The 6,998-nt window shown below is 36.7% G+C and overlaps 1 pseudogene; it reads left to right on the top strand.

Moving 5' to 3' along the window:
* Positions 1-2,460: 2,460 nt before the first annotated feature.
* Positions 2,461-3,703, top strand: LOC107627759 (protein FAR1-RELATED SEQUENCE 5-like; annotated as a pseudogene).
* The last annotated feature ends 3,295 nt before the right edge of the window (positions 3,704-6,998 follow it).

The raw sequence follows: 6,998 nt of genomic DNA, 5'->3' as shown, positions 1-6,998 counted from the left end.
AATTTTAATTTATTATCGGATTTAAGAGTCATCTGCCAATCTCTAATTGCAATATGAGGAGTGCTAGGGGCTAGTAATTTTTGGTATTTGTAGCCATCAAATAGCCATCAATGATGATTTTAATGGTGTGAGATTGGTTTGAGATTTCATCCAATGGCTCACTTTTCTTTGCTGGTTACATGCTGGCCAGAATTTGGAAAAGTTGCTAGCCCCTAGACTTTTTCTTGTAATATAATTGCGATATAATCTTTTATGTCAAGCATATCATCATAAAGCTTATTTTATTGTGTTAATTATTTGGTCCAAAATGTACATACATGAAGGATAGTCGAGTTGTAATTTTAGGCTACAGATGAAGGGCAAAATTCCCAGAAGATCCCAACAAAAAGAAACTCTCAAACTGAAAGAGCCTACTAGTCTAGCCATGCTCAGAACTTGGCACCGGTATCCCTTTTACATCACATGAGTGTAATTAAAATCACTAATGGTAACATACCTAATTACAGCTTCCGTACGAAATCTTAAATGATGGAATATAATTTTTCCATTAGAAATATGTGTATGGCTTCATCCAAAAAAGATTAAAAAGAGTAATGGAAAGAATTTATGACGGATTTATAAATTTTTAAAAAATAAAGTAGTAACCATATTGTGATGTCATGTATTATGTGTGGTTTGAAGCATTTTTCATATGGGGGCTGCTATGGTGCTGAAGGATAGATTCCTCAGCAGGTGCTTATACTGCGTGTCTCAATGTGGTGGAAACACGCATCCACCTAAAATATTCATTTCTTCAACATCTGTTGTGATTGCAGGTAGCCATTGCAGATGTGGATCCTACGACTCAGAATAACTGGTCAAAATCGAAGTGGTTAACAGGTAAGTTAAGAAAGATTAATAATTTAAGCAAGTGGAAAATAAATATAATATAATATAATATTTTTTTGGTTTTTATATTCAGGCTTTAGTTTGCTGGAAAAATTGAGTGGGCCTGGGGGCGTGCAGATACAAAGGAGCAAAAGGCTCCATGTTTTTAAAACCCAAAAAAACAAAAAGGAGAACGTAACCCGTCCAGCACCCCTCCACACCCGTCATCTGTGAAGTTCCCCCCTTCTCCCCTGCCCGTCTGACGCAAAGCAAATTGGTACCATACCAAAACCTTAGCCTTAGCTTCCTGCGCATTGATAGTGTTCCCCAGTCGTCCGTCAATGTAGGTTCCTGCCGTGCTCCAAGTGTTGAACCACTGTTGGGTCATCGATCGCAACTGCTTGGTAGAACTTGGTGTCCGTCGTCTCTGTCTTTGCAGCCGAGGTTCAGGAACCGACGATTCTTTGCCGTTCAGGTTCGCTTATGCTATCAGCGTTCGTCTTCGTTCCCAATCTCCGCCGTCCTCTCTTCGCTTGGCGTTAACCAAGAAGCGTTCACCTGCCATTCACCCATCGATTTTTAGTTCGCGTTCCTCCGGAAGCCACATCGGTCTGTAGTAAACATCTGGGACCAGACCTCGCGCTCCACTTGGCTGGCGAACTGATCTTATGTCGCCTGTGTGAGTCCCCGAAAAACGCCAGTAGACAATACACCCACACAACACCAATACTCTCCTTCAACCTCTGCAACTTTTGATTTGGCAGTTATTTGGATTTTTTGCATAGACTGAATTAAAGTATACAAGAGTTATGTTGTCATGTCTATGATGTTGATACTAAGCTGTGAATTCCGTTATTATGTTTAATTTCACTGCACCCAACGTGTTTGATGTAATGCTTTAATGGTATCTCTGGTTGATTTTATAATTTCTAGCCTTTACAAACTTAGTAACTTGAGTGCATGTGAATAAGTTCTGGGTTAATTAAATATAATATAGTGAATCTTTAATTTGGATTATCATCATGGAAATAAGTTCTGGGCTAATACTATGCTAACAAATGACATGATAGTTGTGTTAAATTAAAGTGTTGGGACAGAGTGTGTTACGAGAACGATAATAATGAGTATACTCTGATTAAACTTGACTGAGACTTGCGTGATGTGTGGGAGCCAAACTAAAGATTGTTCTTGTTATGAACGGGGCTATTTATTTGTTGGGTAAAATGTTTTAGAAGATTGTATTTAATAGCTTCATTTTGAGCTTTTCCTCAGTTGGGTATGTGTTAAAAGAAAACTAGTAGAAAAAATAGAAAATAATGTAGCATAAAATTATGAATAATTATTTATTAATCTTGTTATATTAGAATTCTTTCATGAAGTACATGATGTTGTGCTAAAGTTGCACACAGCTAAAGACACATTGAACTATTTGTTGGAGAGAACATTTGAGATGGCGGAATGAAGGAAAGAGTGTTACTTAAAAATTATTACGTTTGAGGAGACCAATTAATATATAGTTTGAATAGTTGTAAGTGGAAGTTGTTATTAGTATAGTTTTGATGTAGATGTTAATTGTATATTAGTTACTTGTAGATGGAGGTGTCTTTAAGTGATGGGAATGGTGAGCTCCTGGGTACCGACAACGAGGCTGATGTGGAATCGAACCCAAAGGACATGTGTGGTCAGCATGTGGCAGACGAGGATTTGGGTGAATATGAAAATGTCGCTAGATTAGATGTGGAAGACATAAAGCGGATGCATTGGGATAGTGTTGATGCCGCTTATGAGTTTTACAGGAGGCTGGGAATGTGTCATGGATTCGGCGTCAGGAAGGGTGATTCAGGCAAAGACTGTAGCGGAAATTTGATTAGATATAGATTTTTTTGTAACAAGAAAGGGTTAAAGGATGGGAGACACAACGACCAAGTTGATAGACGGAGGGCACACAAACCTGAGACACGGACCAATTGTGAGGCTAAGCTCTCCATATACTTTGATAAAACTGAGCGTTGTTGGAAGGTGCGGAAAGTCGTGACAGAACATAATCACGACTTGACGCCCGCATCGATGGTCCATCTGATTGCCAACCATCGTGAAATGACCGATGCAACAAAGGCTCAGATTGATGGGTTGCGTGCTAGTGGCATTGCCACATCGAAGATTGTTGGATACATGGCTGGAATGGCTGGTGGGTACTCGTTGTTGGGTTTCTTGAAGAAGGACGTGTACAACTACACCGACAGAACCCGGTGCGCTAACATATCGAATGGCGATGCAAATGCAGCTGTTGTTTATTTGGAGGGAAAGGCTGGTTCGAATCCCATGTCAGTTGCTAGATATAGTGTAACAAAAGAAGAAACGCTGACAAATTTAATTTGGGCCGATGGAGCTAGAAGAGTTGATTATCAACATTTTGGAGATGTGCTGGCCTTCGACTCGACATATAAGAAAAACAAGTACAAAAAACCTCTTGTGATTTTTTCAGGGTCTAACAACCACAAGCAAACCACGATTTTTGGGTTTGGTCTATTATTTGATGAGTGTCAGTTCTTACAAGTGGATGTTAGAAAATCTGCTTGAGGTGATGTGCAAGAAGAAACCGTCTGTGGTTGTGACTGACGGGGATAAGGCAATCATAAAGGCGGTCCGATCTGTTCTTCTTGATTTGACACACCGACGTCGTGTAAATTCCCGGATGTCTGCCCTTCCTCACGGCGTAAAAACGGAAACACCCATTGGATACCATAGTGCAACTAAAACCGAGTTTGTTCTTCTACTGTCTTCAACACGATGTCCCTTATATAGGAGGAGAGGGTCACCCCTGATTACTGCATGATTCCTACTAGGCGGGCCCATGTATCTTTCTATTCGAAACTCACTTTTAAATATGCACACGAGGAGAGCCAAAGAAAAAACTTAAAAACAGTAATTGATAACATTCTCCTCATACAGTCCGCCAAAAATATCCCTGCTCCGATAAGCCTACGGGACTGAAAATAATAACTATTTTTTAGTAACCCTTGACCAACTACTTAGCCACCCGTTAGTATCTGTTGTTTTCAGAAGGCATTAACCTAAATCCTAAACCTCTAATCTACGCTGTGCATCAGTACGTGCACATGACTTTCGCAACTTTCCATCATTTACACTAAAAAAAGTATGTATCGGACAACAAGTAAGCGAATACCCAAGTAACATGAAGCGACGCAGATGTGACGGGAGGAGTAGGTGCTATATCAGTAACATACGCACGCTAAGCACGTAACCTTTACTTCTTATAACTTACCTAACCATTTAGCACCTTAGTGATATAATTAAAGATACTGAGAAATTAACTCTACAAATAAGTACATATTATTCTCCAAATAAAATAAAATAATATATCACACATGTAAAATAGGTTCTTTATAATTACCCAGTATTGATACAAAAAAGATGACCGTAAAACTAAAAAATATAGTGCTTAACTTTTTTATTGACATATAAAAAATAATAATGTTGACTACAAGTATTTCACATATTATACGTTACTTGATTTTTTCTATAGTTGTTTTATTCTTATGTATTACCAACATAAATTTAAACATAATTTATTGTTACAAAATATCAACGTTAAAAATATCATATATGAAAATAATACACAATATATAATTTAAAATTATACTAATTTATAAAATTATTTAATATAAAAAAATTACTTAATATAAAAAAATAGTAAAACCTTTTGTAAAGGGTATGAAGGAATATATTTTTATGTAAATAAATTTAATTAATTATAGTTTAAGTTAACAATAAAATAATATTTAATGTCGAATTAATATAATTATTTATATTCATTATTATTTACATAATGAATATAAGTAAGTGCCAATGAGTAATAGCTCAAATGGCATAGTCTCCCTATACTCAATTAAGAGGTTGCGGGTTCGAGTCTCCTATCTTTGGTAAAAAAAAAAAAAGAATATAAGTAAGTAAGATAATCGTCCGTTGGTTATAATTCGTCTCGTTTTACTCTCCTAATGGATTTATCCCACTGTAAATTATTAATTCAATATAAATATAATTAATTATTATAATTATCAATAAGTTACTTCAAATTTAATTATTTAATTAATTTTATTTTCTTTATAAACAATTTCTTTTATAATAACTACCATGTGGTAAGTTATTATTGAAAGGAGAAAGTCTCTTTTTAGAGGGACTCACTCGTGCCTCTCTCCTTTTGGATAGTGTGCTGGGACTCTTATCTATTCTTCCTCAATAGTTGGTCCCTGCATATGTCAGAAAGAAAATTTCAACTATTGGCCCCCTGGAAGTGCCTTGAGTCTTTTACTCATTATCATTAACGTAAATTATAAAGTAAATGTGGGAGAAAAAAAAAGATAATTAACACACTCTGTATCATTTCATATTTTATTTCGATAATTATCCTATTTCGTAAACCATTCTTCTGAAAATCGAACCGAATCGGTCGATTCAACTGGATTAATCGGGAACCGATCACTTAACCTGTTCGGTCAGGCTTAAAAACCGTCTGACAAAAAAATGGTTATAGAATTGGTCGAACCGATGGTTAACCGGTGAATCGAAAGAACCGACCGGTTTTTTGGAGGATTTTCGGTTTGAAAACAAACCCTCCAAAACGGTGCCGTTTTATTTATGAAAAAAAAAAGCAAAAAAACAAAACGGCTAACCTGGAGTGCAACCCTAGTCCATTTCATTGTTACTCCCTGACCCGTAAACCCATCTCCTCTCCTCTCTTCTCTGAACGTGAACGAAATCAACGAACCATAGAGCGATCGCAGCCCCCAATCGGCGCAGTCACCGCAGCCCACATCCACCGCAGCGACAGTTTTGACCAACGCAGCCCCACAGCCCCCACTGCGTCGTTGTGTTCGCCGAGCTCGCCTTCTTTCTGTTAGCCGGTGTCGCATTGTCTGTGTTCGCCGTTGCTCGCCCTCCTCCTCGCCGACTTCGTCTTCTCTTGTATTAACCGGTAAGCCTTGATTAGCCATCTCCTCTGCGTCTGCTTGCTGGTTTAGTGTTTAGGCGTTTAACACTTGATTTGATAATACTTGTTAGTAATTGATTTGCTGATTAACTGCATTTTCAAAGGTTATTCTTTGCTGGTTAAGTAATTGTTTGCTGAGATTATTGATTTGTCATTTATTTGTTATTTCTGATTTTCTGTTCATGATTTTTTCCTGAGGTTATTGTTTGTTGAGGAACCTGCGCCTCTCGATGGAACTTGGGTGTTGTTGTAGATCTGAGCTGAATTTTATTCAACTATGCTTTTTTTCTGAAACTGAATTGTTGTACCACTCACTCATTAATATTGTGTCGATTGATCAGATCTAAGTCTGATGGATCAAGCAGCCATGTGGGACTTACTTATTGAGGAACTCTGCATCCATCATGTGAGATGACCCCCACTTCTTTCCTAATTAGCTACACATGCAGAACATCAAATATTTCTGGCCTCTAGTGACATCACAAGGGAATGCACATTCCATATGATTATACAAAAGTCAGAATTTACATTCAAAGAAAATTTATTTGAGAAGAACTCTGAGGACTAATAAGGAGGATCAAACTAAACAAACTTATGAATACTCCGAAATTTTTCTTTTATTTTTTTACCTCTCTAATCTTTCTTTCTTGAGTGGAAAAAGAGGTGGCAAAGCCCTACTTTTGACCTGGGTGTAGATTGAAACATTAATTATTGGTCTAATTCTAATAGTAGTTGATCTTGTTCTCTCTAACCCTTTCTTAATCCTCTTTACATGATGCTCCTTATGATTATTATTATTATTATTGTTCCTGATGATCCTTCACATGCGTTTCAAATTATTCAACATGTTTGTTAATGCATATTTAGTTATGAATAGTTGCAGCTCAAGTGAACTATGCTTCTCGTTGAGTAATAAAACTTTGATTTTGATTGATATGATCGTTGCATGTTGTTGTGTAAATGAAAGCAATTTGGGTCATGCCTTGGGGATATGGTTGTTTTTTTGCTATGAACATTGATGATTGAAGTTGTTTGTGAACTTTTAATATTAAATTATGGATAATTTATGATGTAAAATTGTAAAATTTTGAATTTTATTAAGGTAGAAATTATTGAATTT

The sequence above is a fragment of the Arachis ipaensis genome, chromosome B2, assembly GCF_059453495.1.
Source record: "Arachis ipaensis isolate K30076 ecotype BB chromosome B2, ASM5945349v1, whole genome shotgun sequence".
NCBI classification, from domain to species: domain Eukaryota; kingdom Viridiplantae; phylum Streptophyta; class Magnoliopsida; order Fabales; family Fabaceae; genus Arachis; species Arachis ipaensis.
Note: the sequence above shows the minus strand (reverse complement) of the source record. Positions and strands in the feature narration are given on the sequence as shown.